This window comes from Pseudorca crassidens, chromosome 12, assembly GCF_039906515.1.
Source record: "Pseudorca crassidens isolate mPseCra1 chromosome 12, mPseCra1.hap1, whole genome shotgun sequence".
Lineage (NCBI taxonomy): Eukaryota > Metazoa > Chordata > Mammalia > Artiodactyla > Delphinidae > Pseudorca > Pseudorca crassidens.
The window spans coordinates 1,600,741-1,622,622 of record NC_090307.1 but is presented as its reverse complement, the minus strand read 5'-3'; the positions used below and the strand labels follow the sequence as shown (position 1 = coordinate 1,622,622).

General features: G+C 47.2%; 1 protein-coding gene across 1 annotated transcript in view; it reads left to right on the top strand.

Annotated features, from left to right (window-relative positions):
• The window catches only part of SALL3 (spalt like transcription factor 3), a 43,246-nt gene that overhangs the window by 19,849 nt on the left and 1,515 nt on the right, over positions 1–21,882 (top strand). The window lies entirely within an intron of this gene.

Genomic DNA, 21,882 nt, shown 5'->3' with positions numbered 1-21,882 from the left:
TGGGAGGGAGGTGCAGGGAGCACAGTGTGGCCGCTGTCGGCACCCTGCGCCTGCGAGTTCCGGATGGAGGACGCCCTTCACTTGAAAAGAAGCTTTACCTCGCCGATAACATTTGAGAAGACTTAAAACTTTAAATCATTTAATAGCTCCTGGATTACAAGATATACAATCCATTTCTTCTTTTTAAAAAATAGCTACTGATACCTGGAAGCCACAGTAAACTTCACCTGGGAAATGCTGGGTGATTTTGAAGGCACGATAAGGTACTAACCACTAAACTAACTGCCCAGCCTCCCGGCAGGTATCGTATAATCATAAGCCTTAGGAATTAAATCCTGTTGATTGCCGAGCTAGAGAGAAATCATGAGATACAAACCTCAGATAGTAAAGTGACTTTTTTTTACATATGGTAAGGAAATAGCGAAGATTTCTACAATCATTTAAAGTAATTAATATAAGCTAAGATGCAAGGGAAAACAAAAGAGATTTACTTCTTATTTCAAAAACGTTTCCAACATAAAATCAGAGGTGTTCGGGCTTCACGAGCCTGGGTATTTACTTCTTTCTGACATCAATTCTGGCTGCTCAGACCATATATCAAAGAATCATAAATGCCAACAATCCCTAAAAATTATTTGTTTAAATATATATCTATTCTGAGTTCATTACAGGAACCGTTAACATTTCAGACTAATTAAAAAGTATCGCTTAAGGGCTAAGAAGCAATTGTTTTTAAACGCTCACTGTTTAATTTTGTCCCCGTGGAAGCTTGAAGGCAGCCTGGGTTCCCTGCCTGCCTTTCCTCTGTGCTTGGCAGACAGCGCCCAGCTCCTGCTTCGGCTTTAAGGAGCTGCAGCAAACATCAGGGGTGTTTCTTTATTACCGGGCTGCACGGACGTTTCCAGCCCAACCGCCTTCAACTCACTGTATTTATTTTGGCCGTCTGTCTAAACCGCGCAAGTCCAAACCCCTCATTTCTTTCCTCTGGTGCATGCTTGCAGTGGATAATAATGTCACATACGTGTAATTCTGTGTCCTGCCTGTCACCTTGCGAGCATGCCTGCCAACCTGTGGGCCTCGGAGTTCAGTCTTTGTGTTTAAAATCCTGTGCTCATTTGCTAATTACCGGCACTGAGGCACTCGTTCATTCCTTCAAGAAGTTTTTTAGGGACACAGTGCTTCTTTGAAAAACAGAGGCTGTGAAACGTTTCTATCAGCAGCAGGTCTCTTGGCCGATTTTTAGCTACAGGAAGAATTCATCTACAAGATATTCAATACAAAACTAGGAAAAAAATTAAGTCCCCCTTTTCTTTTGCACTTAAGTGGGAAATACTGCGTATTGTTTCAGCATTTTTTATGAAGGGAAAACTTTAAAATGAAATCACCATAGAAACATTGTCCTGCCGTTCTCCTGTCCACAGTTTTGTGCCAAGTCACCAGGCGTGAGCGTGTGGGCATCGCCCCGAGTGGCCCAGGTTGGCTGCTCCGCAGTGAGGCTCGGGCAGGGGACAGGTGGGGACAGGGCCAGGCTGCCCCCTTGCCTGGCTGTGCCCTGTGAAAGCTGCAGCCTTCCCTCCTCACTCTGCTTCCTGATCTGTAACAATGGGGGAGAATTTGATCCTTAAAATTTCCTCTTCTAAGAGCCGGTGTTTTTTTTTTTTTTTGAAAGAACTACTACTAATGTACATCTTTCTTCCCCCCCCCCCAAAATTCACTAGACAGACTAATTGACGGTATTTGTACAGAGAGAAAATACAAATGATTACCTAAGAATATAAATATTGAAAAATCTATTACAAATGACTTTGCTAAAGAAAATATGTGGAATCATATTTGGACCATGAAAAATGTGTTGGTATCTTTGATTTTTTTTATCATTAAATTTATTGAAGCTTTTTAAAATGCAACTATATTTAAGGTAAAATAAAGTCAATCTCTGTGAACATTATGCTGACTGCACTTTCTATCAGAAAAGAGACTTTTTTTAATGGTTTGGTTTTTGTCCTGTGCACTGGACACCTCACATGCAGCGCCTCATTGAGGTAATTAATATACGTCTATCTATACATCAATATATTCAAAAGAGGATGCAGTTAAAAGCAGGTGTTATCTCTCGTTCTTTTAGTGAAAGATTGAGAACCTAACTATTAACATCGGGTGTGCTGCCCTGATTTATAACCGCATCGGCGGTCTGTGGTCTGACTTCTTTGGAAGCCTTAGAGATTGTACTTGGGGGCCTCTACCTCACCCCCTTATGGCTGACTTCAGGGTTGCACTGAGCGCCGCACCCAAGCCAGTGGGAGATGACCAGAAAGTTGGCGAGGCAGGAAAGAGAGGAAAGGGGTGTCATCGATGTAAGAGTACATTCGTGTTCTGTTCTATCAAAGGTTCTCTACGCCACTAAATGGAAAACACGATTCGTAAGCCCGCCCTGAAGTAAAGGGATCTGTGCGTATCCATGTGAATCACTCACTGTATCTGATTCAAACGTGGAAATAAACGTCTGACTACCGTAGTCCCAAATGTGCTTATTCGTGAACACGGGAATTTTGCAAATTCCCCCAAACACTTTCTAAGCTGGTCTGTTGTGCGTATTTTTAAATCACAGTATTATCTATAAATTAGGAAAGTTGCAGAAGTGTGAGTTCCTTCACGTTCCATCTGGTACTTTCAGTGCTCTCTGATTCCATTTAATTTTCTTTCTGGCTTAACCTCCAGGACACCTGAATTTTCATAACTTTTTACAAGTAGAGACACAAATATTTAAATGACCAAAGTTGTCACATTTCTTTTATAACTGGCGTATCTGTTGATTATATACATGTTATAAAGCATTTCTGTTTCATTTTACTTTTTCTATTTACGGTGTCAAGGACAGCTTAGGAAAAGCTCTCGTTATGACCTAAACTTACCCAGAGGAAGAAATATGTCACACCTGCCCACAAACACCACCGCCGAGGAAAAACAGGCAGGCTTAGAAAAACTATTTTCCACCCTTCGGATGGTGAAAGTTTTAGGGATACGCAGTAGGAAAAGCATATAGAAACTTCCCCGCGCATTCAAATAATTGAGAGATAAGTTAGATTTTTGAATTCGTTTTCCTTGACTAATAAGCCTAGAGTTGTTTGGGTTTTTCCCCCCTAGGAAATCGGCTGGTCTAGGAGCAGTTCTTGGGGTAATGACTGTGCTTGAGAGCAAGAAGCATGAACACCTCCTTTAGGTTTTGTCTTTCGGCCTTTCCATCCTTTATTTGGTTTCTTGTTTGGGGCTGTTTGTTCTGCTCTGTTTCTGATGTTTAGTAACAGAGCTTTAGGTGCTGCCCCTAAATGCAGAGGCGGTACGGGTAGGGCTTTGGGGTCACCGAGAAAAGAGTTCTGGAACCCAGATGTTTCCTATTTGGGACTTTAAAAAATTGTAGGTAATTGAAAAGAGGTAGGTGCTGTGAAGGCATTCTCTTCTAAAGGTGAACAATTCTCTTACGTGCCATCGTCTGCAGACACTTGGGCTGAATAAGTCACCCAGCCAGTGGATAATTGCACCCCAAAATGACTATAGCTCTTTATTTACTACATATGGAGAAAAGACCACCAACTTATAAAAGAAGCCAGTCTTGAAACTGTACCAGCAGTGGAAAAAAACACTAACAGAGACATAAAGAATATAACACTCACCAACATCTCCGAGAGTTTTATAGCTGCATTGACCTCATAGATTTTCAATTCAGAGCTATAGGCAATTTAGGAAAATGAAGTTGATCAATAAATATTGGTAAATGATTAGCTTTTCCTGAGGACAACTGCCCATTTTTCATAACCTCAGGACATTTTATAGGACTTGAACAAATCCTGGCGTATTGTTTAAGGTAATGAGTCTCCCAACGCATTTGTTACAATGAACTCCCTCCTCGTCCGCTGAAAGACCCTTCCTTCACGTTTCTCCCTTTGCATTGCCGTCCCTTATCCAGAGTTTATCTCCTGGCTTCTTGTTCCTGTTTTTTCAATTTATGTTTTAACCTTGATTGTGCCACTTTTGTCAACTGTTTTGCTGGGAAACAGTAGGAGAGCAAGTTATAAATTAAAAATCATAATTCGGGGGAGTTCCCTGGTGGTCCAATGGTTAGGATTCAGCACTTTCACTGCCGTGGCCCGGGTTCAATCCCTGGTCGGGGAACTGAGATCCCACAAGCCACGCGGTGCGGCCAAAAACTAAATAAAAATGAAAATAAAAATCATAACTCGGTTATTTTCAAGGCTGGTCCCTGAGGCTAAGCTCTGAGCCCGGTCATCTTTCTCTTCCACTGGGCTGAGTTACTCAGTTTTAGAAATATAGACTCTGTCTTCGAAGACATGAAAATCGTGGCTGGACTTGGTTATTAACTGAAGACAAATTCAAAGTTTCCTCCCAAGTCCTGAAAAGGGAAACTCGGAGATGAGTTAGCGTCCTGACACCCTCCCTTGTCTGCGGGCTTCACTTTGGCTCAAACAAAGCATCCTCTGTGGTGCTGAGGACTTACCTGGTGAGCCCCGTGGAGCCAGCTGAGAAATGCGTCTGCACGTCTCTGCAGGGAGGGGGTGAGAGATAGACAGAGGCCCGTGCGCCGCAGGGCCCATGCGTCTGCTGCCTGGAGACCCAGCCTCTTGCTCCCCCAGGACTGATACGATCCTGAAGACGACAGTGAACCGTGACCCAGTAGTTCATTTTGCCTTTCTTGTGTGGTTGATGGTATCCGACTTGATTTGCTTTGGGTGCATGCAGGGAATAAGTGTAGGCTATTTAAAATTATACGTGCATTAAAATAGTACTTGTAATCGCAGGAAAAAAAGTACCGCTATACCCCAAATCAAGCCTTAGTGAATGAACTACAAAGAGAACGTAAGTACAAGATCTTGAAGAAAAATGGCATTGCCTGGCCCTTGATAAAGCTCACTTTTTAAAATATTCTTAAACCCCGATGTTCATCTCAGTCAGTGATAAGAACTAATTTAAGTTGTTTTGATCTTCACTATTTTGTAGAAATTTCTACTTTATTGATAATCTGTATGTGCCTGAAAAAGCAGCCCTTTAAGAATCAACTTTCTAAGGACATGCACTTAATTCAGCTTAGCAAATACCTGTTTGTCCAGAATAACAAGTTGAGCTTTTTGAGCAGAAAATAAAGCTGAGCTTAATTATTTTATTGCTGCACACTCCCTGAGGTGAGGGAACGCGAGTTTCTCTAAACTTCATGGGCAGAGAAAACAGTCGGCGTATGTTTGCAAGGGCAGCTTGGTTGTTATGTTGGAAAATATTGTGTCTCACATGCACTTTAAAATTGCGTATTCGGGGCTTCCCTGGTGGCGCAGTGGTTGAGTCCGCCTGCCGATGCAGGGGACACGGGTTCGTGCCCCGGTCCGGGAAGATCCCACATGCCGCGGAGCGGCTGGGCCCGTGAGCCATGGCCGCTGAGCCTGCGCGTCCGGAGCCTGTGCTCCACAACGGGAGAGGCCGCAACAGTGAGAGGCCCGCGTACCGCAAAAAAATAAAAATTAAAGAAATCGCATATTCGGTATGATTTGTATTTACCCTGCTTTTGTAATTAAAGAGATAGGAGCTTTTCTTTGGGTGCGTGGGAATTACGTTAGCAGGGCGTTGGGTGTGAATACAGCCTCCTCTTGCTTCCAGACGAGGCCCTGTTACACAGACTTGTAGAAACCTTGTTTTTCCCCGGCAGTGACATCACGTCCCCACCTGCTGCTTCTCTAGGAGCTGCTGGGGGTTACTTTCCATCCGTGCGCTTACTGTAGCCCGGGATCTTTAAGGTAGAGTCTGTTTCCTTTAGAAAAGTGAAACCAATCTTGAAACACTGCAACCTTTCTAAACATATAAAGTACAACACTTTCCAAAATTAACAATAAAATGGGATGCAACACAAGTCCTCTGGCCCTTGGACGCAAGGATGCCCCCGGGTACCTGACCCTGCAGGGATGGAGCTGGAGCGCGGGTGCCCTCCTGGCTTCCAGCGGCTCCGCTCTGCCCCGCACTCCCGTGCCACGGTCCTGGCCGGGGGAGACCAGCCTCACGGCTCCTCCAAGAATCCCCCGCGCCCCGGGTTCTGCCCCCAAAGCGCTGTGTCGTCGTCGGGCGTCGGCCCCTGTGGACGGGCCGGGCCCATCCCTGCGGGAAGAGCCCAGGCAGCCCGAGCGTCCCCAGCTGCGGGGTCGCACAGACTTGCCTTGTGTGGGCATTCGGGGCGCCCTCAGCGCCCGTCCCCGGGTGCGCACGGCGCGTTAGAACTCGGGACAGCAGAGGGTGGTGGGCAGGGCGGCCCTGAACGCGCAGGAAGCCGCACACTCACCAGCTGCCCGGAAGCGACTCGGGGCCCAAGGTCGGGCGGCCCCAGCGGCGGCCCAGGAGCCGCAGGCTCCACCTCGCCTGCAGGGTGTCCTCCCGCAGGTGCCGGGCCGGCGCCGCCGCCTCCCAGGGCTGCTGCCCAGTGGCGTCCCGCGGGTAGGAGGGTGCTCCCTGGCCGCCTGGGAGCCCCGCCGTCTCGGGCAGGGGCCTCTGTCTCCGCAGGGGTGACCTGAGCCCATCTCTTGGGCAGTTTCCCGTCTCCTGGCCTACGGAGATCCTGCCACAAAGCCCACCGGTGAGCGTGCGGGGACGGCGTGGGCTCGGTGAGGCCTCTGCGGGCTGGGGGGTCCCGGGGGCCCCGCAGGCCTGGCCGTGTCCAGGCTGAGATCGTGGAATGAGCCGTGGACACGGTGAGACCTCGGCGGGGCGGCTGTGCCGCCTGCACACTGAGATTCCCGAAGGTCCACGGTCTGCTCTGCCCATCCCCATCCCACAGGGCAGGGGGCTTCCCCAGGGTGTCCTTTACGAAGTGGGAACCGACAGTGCTTCCTCTTCCCTCTTCCTGATCTGGCGTCTGCTCACTAATGAGCCACACTAGTTAGCTCTGGTCACTGAACAGGATTAACCTACAAAATAAGGGCAAATTATAATACACGTACGCACAGCGTAGAGGGCGGGACTCGAGCAAGAAAAGTCTGTGCCTGGGACACATAAGGGTGGTAAATACAACCAACATCTGTTCAAGCCTGTAACAGTCCTGACTGCATTCAGGAGATGAGAGGTAGGTAATAGGTAGGTAGGTGGATGGATGGATGGATGGTAGATGGATAGATGATGGCAGATGGATGCTGGACGGAGGGACAGTTGATGGACAGATGGACGATGGCTGTTTCCTGTACTGTTGGAAAGAGTAGAAGATGAATGAAATTCACTTCCTGCCCTCCAGAAGCGGCATTTAGGCAAGAGACACCCCCTGCTCAGACCACGCTGATGCCCGCCCCCCGCGCCGTGTTATTTCACCCTCAACCTTTCACACCTCCCCCTCTTTTCAGTGAGTGTTCTGTCAAGCTCAGCAGTGGCCCTGGAGCTGGGGTGCGCGTCGGAATCACCTGGGAGCTGGTTACTCCGCAGATCCCTGCGCCCACCCCGGAGGCTCTGATTCACCAGGTCTGGTATGAGCGTGGAGATGTTGCGTTTCTAATGGGTTCCCAGGTGATGTGGGTGCTGCAGGTCCAGGGACCACACCTCGTGAAACCGCTGATGTAGGCACCAGAGCAGGGCTCTCAGCCCTAGCCGCTCATCAGAGTCACCGTGGAGGTTTCCAAACCCAGCCAGCCTCTCTCCTGACCGAGTGAATCGGAACCACCGAGGGTAAAGCCCAGGATTCAAAACGGCCCCAGGCTTTGCAAAAGGATAACACCCAGCCCACCTGGGCAATCTTGTTAAAATGCAGATCCTGACTTGATGTGTCTGGGGTGGGGCCTGGGATGCTGCATTTCTGCCAGCATCCCAGGGGAGGCGGCTGCTGCTGGTCCTGAGACCGCGCTCAGCAGCGACAGAGGAAAAAGAAGTTTTGAATGCTGCTTAAAGGCGGAAGTTCAGCACCACCTGGGCACCCAGAGCCCATGTGCTCTTCTTTTTCCTGAGAACTTTCTATCAGTTAAGTTTGTATTTGGCCACAAATAACAGACACCCCATCTAACAGCTTCAGTAGAGGTTTACTCTTCTCATAGAACCCAAAGGCCAGGACTGGGCAGTTGCAGGGGATGATTCGCTCGCCCATTGGTGCTCCCAGAGGCACTAATGCGTTGGTTTGTCCTCGTGCTGCTCCCTCATGACCGCAAGATGGCTGCTGCTGCTCCAGGTATCGCATTCACGCTCGCACGCTCATCTGTGTCGGCACGTGTGGCGTCCACGTCAGAGGCCTTCTCATGGCCCGCAGCCAGTCACCCACCCTGGCACCTGCTGAGTGCCAGAGCCACACTGTGAGCAGACATGAAGGCGCTCGCCCTGTGTGTAGCGGGTGGTTCTGTGGGTGATGGTAACCGCAGACGTAATCTCACATTCACGAGAGGCACATTCCCGATTCTGGCTGTCACCTTCATGGCCGAGCTCAAAGTCCTGCACGTAGTCCTAGCCCAATAAATACGTGTTGGTGCACTGAAGTCAGCGTTATACGTGCAGAAAATCCTCAGAACTTTGACGAAGTTTGGGTGAACCAGGAGGAAAGCAAATCTGGCAAAGAACTTTCATATTTTCTGCAGCTCCCCTTCCCTGTGTCTCAGCAGTGATCATTGACAGGCAATGCTGAATGGCTTTTCTGCGGTCATGTCTCTGTGTTCAGCTTAATGATATGGGAACTGCGGATGGAGGTGAGGATAACTTGAAAAGAAAAGGGTATTATTGGTAAATGTGCTGGAAATCTTGCAAATGTGAGAGGATAAATGGAAATTTTACAGGACTAATGAGTTTTTGAAAACTGTTAGCCAAGCTTGTCCAAACTGTTCTCTCCCTATTTAGATTTTCTAAATTAGAAACTCAGAAATTTTGTAGCTGTTTTAGTCCTGGAATAAATAAACAGCCAAAGTAGATGGTGTGTTTCCATTTATTAAGGTTACATGGTCTCTTGCTTCCATTATAACCTATGTATTATTTTTATTGCAGTTGATGTGTTCAGAGCACTTGCTTTATTGAGTCCAAATGCAAGTGCTTTGTAACCATCACTGGGCTCAGCTGTCAAAAAGAAGTGAATTCTAGGCACCTTCCCACTGAATTTTTAAAAATATACTGTGGGGTCCTGGGACATTTTCACATAAGCCTAAAATTAAATTTTGAGGTAAATGCACCATAATTCTGAAATTGTTGGTTAAAAATGTTTATAACCCAGTGGTTAAAACCTTGAATTTGATTCTTGGGCTTAAGTCTTAGTGTCAAATTTGAATTACATTCATCCCTGAAAACGGTTATGGACCTAAAAAGAGTCACATTTATATATTTGAATCCAAAAGTCTTGCTGTAAGGGGTGAGCCTCTCATACACTTTGAACTGCACAAGTAACCTTTATTTTTATTACAGTTATCAACTGTTTCATCTGATACCGCTGTCAATTGGCTTAAATACAGTTTGCCTCAATGTTGTTAATTTGATGCCCTGGGAAATTACCCCCATTCATCGGTTGAGAGATTGTATTTTACTTTGCATTTATGTGCTTCTATTATGTAACATGTAGTTGAATGTGAGGAAAATGCTAAACGTCCTTAAACATCATTTTCTTCCTAAGCAGATCATCTGAGATTATTTTGTCTTTTGAAAAAAGAAAAAGTTATCTGTGAAATATTTTATCTCTGTTGCCCAGAAGTGTCTCAGATGTAATACAGATACATCAAAAACTAAGTTGCTCACAGTTATTGTAGTGACCATAATTTGAGAAATAATTATAAATTCTAAGTTGTGCGGGTTTGTTTGTTTATTTGTTGCCCAGGTAAAAAATATAACATAGGCATTTTGTTCTCATGAATCTTTCAGAATTTAAGTTTAATGCATTCTGTCATTTCATACTGACTCGAATGCTAGAATAGTGGATTCTGACATTTTTACCTGTCATCTTCAGGAGAAGCGCTTTATACAGACGTCCCTCCTTTGCAAACTGAAACTGCGTGTGCATTCCGTTACCATTGTGTTAAAAGCGGTTTAAGAGCTTCGGCCTGAGTGCTGTAGTCTTCCAAGTGTGAGTCTTCACCCATTTGTGGGTCATGAAATCAATTTAGTGGCTCTAAACCAGCATTTTTTTTTAATGAAAGAAAATAATAGAAAGCGTTAGACTGCGTGGCACAGCAAGTTGAAATGGCGAGTCCCAATTTATACCCATATATGTGTGTAGACAGGCTCGCCACGGGAAGTGGTCACGATCAAAACATTCAAAAATCATTGCCGTATGGATACATCTTTTCCTTTTTCTCTGTTCCTTTCCTCTCTCCCTCCCTCCCTCCCTCCCTTCCTTCCTTTCTTTCTTTCATCATTGTTCACTTAATAAGGATTAAAGTCTAAGGCTATAAAATCTGAAGTCTGTCAAGTTTCACATTCAGGCTCCATCATTTACTCTCTATGTAATTGCAGGCAAGTTACATACCTTTATGCCTGTTTCCTCAACTGTAAAATGGGCATAAAAATAGCACCTGTTTCATAGGCTCATTATAAAGTTATGCGAGTTCATACACGTCTTTGTAAAGAGCTTAGACCAGTGCTTGGCATATGGTGAGTACCACATAAGCATTAGCTAGAGCTATTGCCAACTCTTGAGTGCAGTCTTTTGCTCTAATATTCACAAAGTAGCTTTTTTCATTGTTACTAGTTTTCCATATGCTACATCCTTGTATATTATTATTTCAACATTTCTAGATGGTGATACGTATCCCTTTATACTAGAATTTTTTTATATTACTTAAATCTTTTGCATTTCCTGAGACAGGAACTTTATTAGATATTAAAATGAGTAATTCCTATCTGAATTTAAATATATTGAAATAAATGTAATGAGGTTTTCAATTATGGGAAGCAGTCACTGAATGCACGCGTTACTGGCATAATGGTGAAGGATTTTAATGACATTGGTTTTGGATTATGAATATACATGGGAAAGGTCATTAGCTACTTGGTAACAAAATGATGAAATGCAACAATTTTTAAGGCAAGATACACTTAAGAATGAAAACTAGGATCTTTTCTTGAAGTTTTTGGAAGATTATTTGTAATTCATACAGGAAATTAAGAAGAGTGGGTCTAGCTATACCAAAGAAATGGAAAGGCAAGATATAACTGTCCAACCAGAGCTGGTACAAGATTCAGAAATAAATCACAGATTTTAAGAAAGCTAAAATAAAAGAGAGGATTTTTACTTATAGTAGTTCTGTCCTGCAAAAATGTTTAAACTTTCAGTAGATAAAAACCATCAGAATCTTAACTTTATAGCTTTACCCAAAGCAGATCCTGGGAAGACTGTATTTGGTACTAATAGGCAAGGATTCCATCCTGATAAATGACTCCTCTGACTTCTGAAATTACGCTTTTCTAGACATGAAAGAAGGAAGGTAGCATAATCTGGTGACCAAAGAATTATGAAAATAAAACTCAGAAGGAGATATAAAATTGATTAATGACCTTAACTATACAAAGCTTGGCCCCGAACCAAACAATTGTCTTGGCAAATACATACTTTCTGTTTTCCTGACAATCTAAGAGAAACATTAACTTTTTGTGAATTATGAAAGAATGTGTGTGCTCACTGCTATACAAGTGGAATTTTCCACCCAAAGCTCTCTTTCCTTTGGTGCCGTAAATCTAACCCAACGGTGGAAAAGTAGCCTAAAAAGCAATCCAATATCTTCAGCAAAATGGGCACAATCAGTTGTGGAGAAAAACATATTGTGAGTTTTGTTGAGAAAAATATATTATGTTTGCATCATTGAAGCATTTAGACATGTTCTGGACTACAGAAATAACAGAAGCAAAATCCTCTTCACACAGGTAAAGTTTGTTTTAAATGCTGAAGTAAACTGATGTGGTCCCAACAGCAAAGATGAATCTTCCCAGCCTGTGGGACCCGCTGCAGGAATATGAAACTGCACCGAGGAAAAAGAGTTTAGACAAAAAGGAGTGCATTTCCTAGGTAGCCACACAGAAGGGTCTTTACGTTGGAAGTAAAGATTCAAAGAAGCACCAGGACAGCGTTTGCCAAACCCTGCATGATCCAGAAAGCTCCCTCCTGGGGTGGATGTGAGTGACAGGTACCATTTCAGGGGTATTTTGCTCAGAGGTCTCTTTAGAAAGGGAATGTCACTGATGTGATTTGGATCCCCCTCCGAACCAAGCATGCTGTGTCAGAGGGTACATCATAGTTCCCCAGTTTCTACTTTTCGAATTGTTCCGAACCATCAGATCTTTGGTCATTCGAGAAACGACTACATCTCCTCATCTGTTGGTTTCAGGGTGAAAGATCTGTGCCTTCCGAGTGGTTGCTGGTACCACTTTCAGTGCCAAGGCTGCTTTGAAAAGAGCTTTGTCTTCGTACCGACTCCTCCTTATACCCGGATTTCAGTCTAAACCGTAGCTGGGTTGCTGCGGTCCACCGTCAGAGCCTAGATGACTTTGTATTAGATATTCCTTAAATTCGAGGGCAAAATCAACAGAATGGTATTTCCCAAAGCCAACTTTGAATTTCAGTGTCGGACCATTTAGTTTTTAGTTTGTTTTGACCCATAGTCACAATCTCCAGGTGAAACACCCTCCAGCTTAAGTTCTTGCTCTGATTGCTCCCCCGGGTAATTCACATCTAGAAAGAATGTGTTGATCAAGTAGAGAAGGAAGCACAGGCAAGGGCGTGGGCCTGGGAATTATTTAGGGGAACACTTGGGGAAGTTCAGCTGCGTTTCTTCGCTGCAGGACTTGTCAGAGCCTTGAATGAGCTAAGGAGCCTCGTGCCTCTCCTGGAGAGGAGTGTAGTCTGTGTGATTTGCCGGTGTGGACCACAGAACCGAGTTTAGGAAACCCTGAACTCCACACCACGGCTCTGGCGACAACCGCCATGTCCTAATGTGGACGCCCATCCCCCAAGTTCACCAGCCAAATACTCCAGACACTTGCAATGGGTCAGATCTGCCCCAGGGCTGCCAGTTCCTCTTCTCCTCTCATCACCTCATTTGTGCTTCGTTCGCAGGCCCCGGTCTGTAGGCCAGGCTGCAGTCCCACAACCCCGGATGGGATCCTAGGGCTGGAAAACAAAGGACCACAAAACTGGCTAAAAATGACAGAAACTCATTCTCTCACACAGCAGTAAGGCGTTGCAGGGCCAGGCTGCCAGGGGGATCCTTTGTCTCCTCCAGGCTCTGGTGGCTGGCCTGTCCCTGTCCCTGCCTGCTGTGTAGACGTGTGTGTCAAGGGCACCCTGTTGCAGGGCACCGTGGCCCAGTCACTGGTGTGTCCGTGGCTCGGGTGGCTCCACTTCCCACTGCACGAGTCTCACATCCACGGAAGCCCTGCGACCGAGCTCCCAGCTCTCTGGGCCGGAGTCTGGGAGCTGCCCGGGCCTCACGGTGTGACCTGTGGTCTGAGGCCACGTCTGAGGGTCACCTGCATGGGGGAGGGGGGTGTGTCCTGGCACCGTTCATCCCAACATCTGTCCTGGCAGCTGCCACGTTAACATCAAAGCATTCACCTCGACCTTGGTTCTCTGGTTTGATTTCCATGCTTATCTTGTGGTCACCAACAGCAGAGAAATCTGCCCAACCCAAGTGGGCTTGGAAGGGCTGGGCTTCCAGGCTGGAAGGCGGGCGACCCTCAGCACCGGGGCGTCCCCAGAGCACGCGACTCCCCAGAAACCAGAGCGCGGGGCCCCTGAGTCAGCAGGGTCTGTCTGGTGACAAGGGCCCCTGGAAGCAGCAGAGCCACCTGCCCTGGTCAGGAGGTCACAGGGACGCGTGTTGTGTGAGTTCCCAGGCGGAGCCAGGCCAGAGGGAACTGCCCGGGGACCCACCCGGCCCGCACACAACCCCTTCTCATCCCCACTGTCCTGTGGCCACTCAGTAATGTCCCCTCAGCCTGAGCTGGACGCCCTCACCTCCGTCCACCCTGAGCTGCGTCCTTCGTGTCCCCCCTTCATTTCACATTCCCTCTGTGTCTCCTGGGAGCTCGTCACAGGACAGAGAGGGTGAGGGAGGCCACCTGCTGTGGCCTTTGGGCCGTCGCCGACCTTGCTGAACCGGGTTTCCCATCTGGATGAAGGGGGAAGACCACTGAGGTTGTACACATTGTAAACAGCATCGGGGTGTTTTGTAGTTTAAATGCATGACGTTTGTGCCTAGAACTTGGTAGGTCCTGTCACGAGCTCTGACGCTTCGAGGCGTCCACATGCCCACAAGCTCGCACGCTGCCCGGGACAGGCTCCGGGGTTCAGGGCGCCAGTAGGAGACACGTGCTCCCCGGTCAGAGATGGAGAACAGCTCATCATTTGCACCAATGGCCAGAGGCCCAGCCTTTGGCCCCAGGTCTCCAAGCCCCGTCCCCACAGGCGACACCTGCACACACAGGAGAGGTACCCTGAGCTAGGGCACCCGAGTCTCTTAGGACGGGCAGGGAGCCGGCCTGCCCCTTCCCCGGGGTGGACGCCCTTCACGCCCAGGCTGCAGACATTCTTGAAAAGCTGGTCTAGAGCACAGGGCACCCAGCACTCCACCCACAGGATGGGTGGAAACAGGAGAAATCCACTGAGAACTGTCTCCCAGCACTAACTCAGCCTGGTCCGTGGATGGCTTCATCTCAGGGAGAGACGCGAGCCCCTGCTAAAAATGGGTGTTTGCACAGCATTTCCAACACCGTCAGATGGTTTATAGGTATCCAGATTCTGACTCTTATTAGAGAGAGAGGTGTTGGCCTTATGCCTAAAAATCTGAAGAAACGCCCAGATGTATGACGCCTCTTCCCTAGTAGGTGAACCAAATACGGTCTTCAGACCCATTTTCTCCTTTTGATTTTCTGTCATGAAACATAACGTAGAAAATAAAACAAAACAAAAGCAATGCAGTCACCTCAATCTTGTGGCGAGATTGGCTAAAACTGATACAATGACGACATTAAGAGTATTTCTCACAATTGTCATTGCCTAATTCACCTTCCCAGAATGACATTGAGGGAAAATTCCTTTCAAATGGATGACTTTTTATGCTGAATCCACGTGGTTGTAAGAAACAGAAATGAAATTCGATAGCTGGATGAAGCAGGGAAGCATTTCCAACAGTGTCACTGTGTAGAAAATGCTTCTCCCCGTTGCGCTCATTCCTATTATTAAGAAACATTTCTGCCAAAGATGCATTTCTTTGGGAGTTATGCTGACTGAACAAATCATAGGAAAAACCAGCTGGACTTGTTGCCGCATCCAGAGTGCCCACAGGCTTGCGGCCCCTCAGCGCTGCCAGGGCTTGGGCCCAGGGAGGCGTCCGGTCCGGCTGCTCCAGCCCCGCTTCCCGCTGCCCAGAGGGAGCCTCAGCCCAGCCTCAGGAGCTGCCCTGAAGGCAAAGGCAAAGGTGCCACGCTTGCTTCAAGGGTGCCTTCAACCCGTGCTTACTCCTAATCACCCACCTAGCACAGTCCCACCAAATGAAATCACTGAGTGGTTATCAATTATTTTTTGAATTTTATTTTATTTTATTTTTATACAGCAGGCCCTTATTAGTCATCAGCTTTATACACATCAGTGTCTACATGTCAATCCCAATCTCCCAATTCATCCCACCATCACCCCCACCACCACTTTCCCCCCTTGGTGTCCGTACGTTTGTTCTCTGCATCTGTGTCTCTATTTCTGCCCTGCAAACTGGTTCATCCGTACCATTTTTCTAGGTTCCACGTGTATGCGTTAATATACGGTATTTGTTTTTCTCTTTCTGACTTACTTCACTCTGTATGACAGTCTCTAGATCCATCCACGTCTCTACAGATGACCCAATTTCGTTCCTTTTTATGGCTGAGTAATATTCCATTGTATATAGGTAACTAAGTGGTTATTAATTATTAAATAACTAATAATTGTAATAATAATTATATGGTTTTGCTGTTAAACACAAGTTTCTATGATTAAACTTTCTGATTTTAGGCCAACTTCTGAACGAGGCTCTGTGAACCCCAGCATGCTGGGCGCACGGGAAAGGCAGTGCAGCCCCAGCCCTCAGAGCTCCCTAGCGTGTGCCCACACCAGTCACACCTGCGTCCTCAGCAAGGAGGCCGGGCATGGGGAGGCCAGGGAGAAGCAGGATTTGAACGTGGGCCCCAGTACACAGATTTGCACATCAACCTTTTGTACGACGGGAACAGAGGAGGATTCTCTGTTATAAAGAAACTGAGTGGAAGACACCTGTCTCTAATGAGCATAATGAAAGAATGAAGCCAGACGGTCCCTTGCTGGGCATCCTGGGGACCCTGAGAAGTCTCTGACTCCCTGAGCTCACCGTCTGAGGGATGATGAAATAAGCACAAACAGCAACGCACTGTGAATCCTGGCATTCGCCCTTTTGCTGCCTCATGGTCTAGTCTGCCTTCTCTAATCAAGCCCCCATCAGTAGATGCTTGAGACATAGACATGATCTTAAGATTATGGTACTCCGAATCCTGGAACAAAGGAAAAGGCTCTAACCTGCCTGATGACTAAGTGTAATGTGGGGTCCCGAGCAGGAAAAGGACCTCAGAGGAAATCTAAAATATAAAGCATGCACTTCAGTTCATATCAATTGTATCAGTATTGGCTCATTAATTGCAACAAGTGTGTCAAACCAATACAGAGTGTTACTAATAAAGGAAATCGGATGTGGAATGTATGGGGATTGCTTGTACTATCTTTGCAATTTTTCTATAAATCTAAAACTGTTCTAAAATAAACCTTTATTTAAAAATAAACCAATTAAGGAGCTTCCCTGGTGGCGCAGTGGTTGAGAGTCCGCCTGCCGATGCAGGGGACGCGGGTTCATGCCCCGGTCCGGGAAGATCCCACATGCCACGGAGCGGCTGGGCCCGTGAGCCATGGCCGCTGAGCCTGCGCGTCCGAAGCCTGTGCTCCGCAACGGGAGAGAACGCAACAGTGAGAGGCCCGCGTACCGCAAAACAAAAAATAAATAAATAAAACTAAAAATAAACCAATTAAAAGAATGGACTGAACTGAGTCATGTCCGACGTTATGGGTCATGACAAAAGGTGTTGAATCTCTCTCAGAAATGCGGACACGATGCATACGCGGAAGACTATGGATCAGAAATGTGGACACGAACACGATGCACACGCGGAAGACTATGGATCAGAAATGCGGACACGAACACGATGCACACGCGGAAGACTATGGATCAGAAATGCGGGCACGATGCACACGCGGAAGACTATGGATATTTGTTGGCGGAGGCGTTGCATAACCTCAGGTCACGAACCCTTTCCTGCATGAACAGGAAACAGGAGGCAGTAGGTGGGCCTCGGGACGCCAGACAGCAGCAAGATATAAACAGAGCTGGGACGTGCTCTGCATCCCGTTTCCAGAGCCTGAGTGGCTTTCACAGAATTCTGTCATAGGGGATAGCACCCACATGTGTGTCCACACGGGGCCCATGAACCAGCCCGTTCAGCTAGAAAACCATCCAAGCTGGTTGCTCGAAACCTCTGGTTAAAAACCATCAGCTGCTTCCAGGTCACCTGTGGTTAATTTCTACAACTGACCTTGCGTTGGAGGACGCTACCTGCAACGTCTCTACTGGATGACAAGTACATTAAAATTTCAAAAAGAGCGGCCTCTGATCCCGTCTCCTGGGAATGTTTTCAGAGTCTTCCGGAACCAGCTGAATGGGATTGATTTTCTAAAAGCCATATTATCCTCCGGCTGCTGTTCTTAATGGTGCTTTAAATATATATTTACATCAAAAAATCTTTCTTCTTACGTAAACTCATTCCTGTTTTTAGAAAACATGGACATGATATATTAGTCCACTCACTTCTTATGACCTGCAAGCGTATCTAATAAAACTACAGATGGAAATTACAACAAACACCCATAATCACGTGACTCTATAGGACTATTTTAAACCATCTGTATGTGTGCATCGTGACGTTTTAAATATACACATTGATACATACATTATTCATAAGAGTAGAAGATACCACCTTGCAAAACTCCGTAAGCAGAGCGCATGACATAAAATCGCACTAGTTCCAGACACAGACCGTAAACCACTTGCAAAGGAAGCGCCCTGGGGCAGAGCTGTGCCCTGTGTCTGCACGGCAGCCATTATCTTTTCTCACAATTTAACCCGCTCTATAAACAGACACTTCCCTGACTGTGACAAAGACGTTGTTATAACGGCAAATACCACAACCTTGGGATCTTTAAGTACCTGTTGACCATCAAAAGACTGATTTACCCACGTCGTCCAAAGAAAGCCGCTCTATATTCAAAAACAAAGGTCGACACGAGTGCTGCCACCTTGTCTGACTCTGAATGAAAGGGTCGTCGAGAGACGTTACAGGAAACCAAGGCACCAGTGGTCCACTCACCCCAGCAGCACGAGGTGTGGTCACTTCCCAGGAGCACGATGCCACTTCCTGCTGCGCCCACTGGAAAGTTCTTAAACACAGACGTACCTGACGCCCTGGATGGCATTTCCATTTTCCACAAACTCCCTGCAGCATATGAAGATCTTTGTAAACGGAGGGAGGAAAATAACTTCAGAGAGAGAAGTGTCCAACCCGTGGAGTGTCCCCAGATGGTGTCACTGTGCAGTCAGAGTAACACACATGGGCTCCCCCCGCACCAGGGATGAGCATGGCGGTTCCTCACGGTAGGAGGTCTGCTGTCCCCTCACCAGCTTGGGCTCCACCTTCACAACTGGACTCAAGCTTAGCATGCCATCCCGCCCCTGTCTGGCACCGGCAGCCCTGATTCACATCAGGCTCAGACACAGCCCTGGGAAAAGGCGTCAGAGTCCTGGGTCTGGGGCCCTCCCCTCACCAAGGCTCCCTAAGGAGGCCTGGAGGGCTGCCTTTGTCATCTCTTGAGCCAGAGCTTGCAGCGGGAGTGCGCCCGGGGCTTGGGCCACCCCAGATCTACAGGATCTGAGTAACAGGAGCGCTTGCCAAGAGCGCCGTTGACAGGCCCCTGCCTTCTCCTCCAGCTACATAACTGCCCTCCTGTAAAGAGATTCTAGAACTGCCCGCCTGCGAGGACAATTCAGCTATACTCAGTTGTTCTGACCTGTCCCCCCAAAGATCCCCAGTTGGTACCTGGGGGGTCTGTGTGTGGAACCATCATCTTAAGTATGGTTCCAGGCAATCTGGCAAAGGTGGACCGTTCTTTGAAAACCTGAGACCCAGAGCCACCTAAAGATGGATTCTGGAGTCGAGAACAGCGGGTAGTAACAGTTTGGATCTAAATCGTCAAGACGCTCTGCATAAGGAAGCTGCTGGCCCAGGCTCTGACGGGGATTCCAGGCTAAGACACACCATTAAGCCGGGAAGTAGATACGGACGCCAAAACACTCGGAGAATCTAGAAAAATCTCATGTCCTGATGTCTCCAAAAATTATCTTTAGGATGTGGTCCTTGAATATAAGTTTGGATTTAATCTAAACCTAAATATCATTCAGTAGTTTACTAACAAGAAGCTTGAACAAGCTTAAAATTACAAAAGATATAAAGAACCATTAGCTTAGGAATATTCTCTCTGTGGCCAAGGACAGAAACAAACAAACGATGTGAGAAGCACAGGTACCGGGATGAAGCCAGGGAAGCACAATGAGACGTCAGTGAGGGGGGATCTGGACAGGAAGCTCAGTCTATAGGGTCAGTGTTTCCACGGATTTCTCCCTTAAGAGCTCCTGGGGTTATTGGTGGAAGCCAAATTATCCGGCCCAACTTTCGTGTGTTCCCAGAAAAGTCCTGCTAAGGATTAGCCGGCTGCCTGCCTCTCCCTTGGTACGGGCTGTTGGGTTCCAGAGTTGTCTCTATGAAAAATAAAATACTTAAGGTCTCAAGAGCTGCTTTTAATTAAGTCGCCGAGTTTCCCATTGGGGGTTATCTGCAAATTATGCTGCTTTCTTTTTTTGTGTAAAATGATCATCGTTCAGTGGGAAATGCCGTGAAACCTGGGTCTGTGTCCCAGCCTGCCTGGAAGGGTGTGGACAAGTGAATCACACTGACACGCTCACAGACCGCCAGAGGAAGGGAGTCTGCTGTGACGGAGTGACAGTTACGGAGACATGTCCCCATAGGTGCAAAGTGCAGGCCCCTCCCAATGCAGGTCGGGAAATCTGAAATGCTCTGAAAACCAGGAGTGGTTCTATTATTTAATGGATGGTGACCCTGACCCGAACTAAAGTGAAGTCATTTACAGGAGGGGTGTGTGTGTGTGTGTGTGTGTGTTGTACACATGTGTATGTGGCTCTGCATATTCTCTGGTTGTGCATGTTCATGTCTCACTGCAGACGTGTATGACTGACTGGCTGTAGGACTCTTACCTCCCTAGATGCCACTGGAGGTGTAGGTAGTGCATGTGTTACTTTTCTCAAATCCAAAAAATCTTGAATTCCAAAGTGAAAGATCTCAGTAAATGGAGGGATGTTCCATGTTAGTGGACGGCAAAGATGCCCATTTCTCTCAAAATCGATCTGTAGATTCAGGACAAACCCAATCAAAATCCAGCACTATTTTATAGAAGTTGGTGAACAGATTCTAAAATGGAGACGAGAGAGGGACTTCCCTGGTGGCGCAATATTTAAGAATATGCCTGCCAATGCAGGGGACCTGGGTTCGAGCCCTTGTCCCGGAAGATCCCACATGCCGCGGAGCAACTAAACCCGTGCGTCACAACTACTGAAGCCCGCGTGCCACAACTACTGAAGACCATGTGCCTAGAGCCCGTGCTCTGCAACAAGAGAAGCCACCGCAATGAGAAGCCTGCGCACCACAACAAAGAGTAGCCCCTGCTCACTGCAACTAGAGAAGGCCCTCGCGCAGCAACGAAGACCCAAAGCAGCCAAAAATCAATCAATCAATCAATCAATCAGTTTAAAAAAATAAAAAAATAAAATTGAGACGCAAGAGTAAAGGGCCAAGAACAGCCAAGATGACCTTGAAGAAGAACAAAGTTTGGAGACTTGTTACTGGATTTCAAGACATGTTACAAAGCTTGGCTGACCACAGGGTGTGGTCTCAGACAGCAGAACAGAAAGTCCAGACATGTCCAGGTAATTGTAGATGGACGATCACTGTATGACAGAGTGGCAGTGCGGAACAGCAGGAAGGATGTCCTTTTTAGTAAAGACCGGGGGGTCATGGGTACACCCCTATGAAACTGACCCCTGCAACCCCACACCAAACCAAACCAAACCAAACAAAAGAACTCCGGGTGAATTATAGACCTAAACGTGAAAAGTAAAAGAATAAAGCTTCTAGAAAATTACATAAGATAAAATACCGTTATGGGCTGAGAGATTTTTCAAAACAGAACATAAAAATGACTAAAAAAATTGGTCAAAATCAAGAATTTGCATGAATCAGAAGATGAAAGAGACAAAAATGTCAAGCTACAGGTGAGAGGACATTAGACCACATAATTGCACTTGTGTTTCTGGGAGGAGGAGTAGACGTGCTTTTCCTGTTCCCTCTTGCTAAGGACAACAAAAACCATGGACGTTACACGTAAAGCAAACAGGGGAGACTGAAAGGGGGAAGAGGGCAGAGGGGCCGGGGCCTCAGCCTGGAGGGGCAGCGAGCTGCTGGCTGCCTTGGGTTTCCCCAGACTCAGGGCTAAATTGTCCGCCACCCAGAAGCACCAACGGGCAGAGACTAAAAGTGCCAAAAGGAGCTGCTCCCTCCAGACGAGTACCAGGAAGGGGCACCTGGCAGGACAACGTACTCCAGCCCCCCAACCATGTCAGCAAAGGGCGAGTGGGGACCCGGATGCCCACTGTCTCGAGGCTGTCACAGCACCCCAGGGTGGCCTCAGAGCATGTGCGGTGGGGGGCAAGGCCCCCC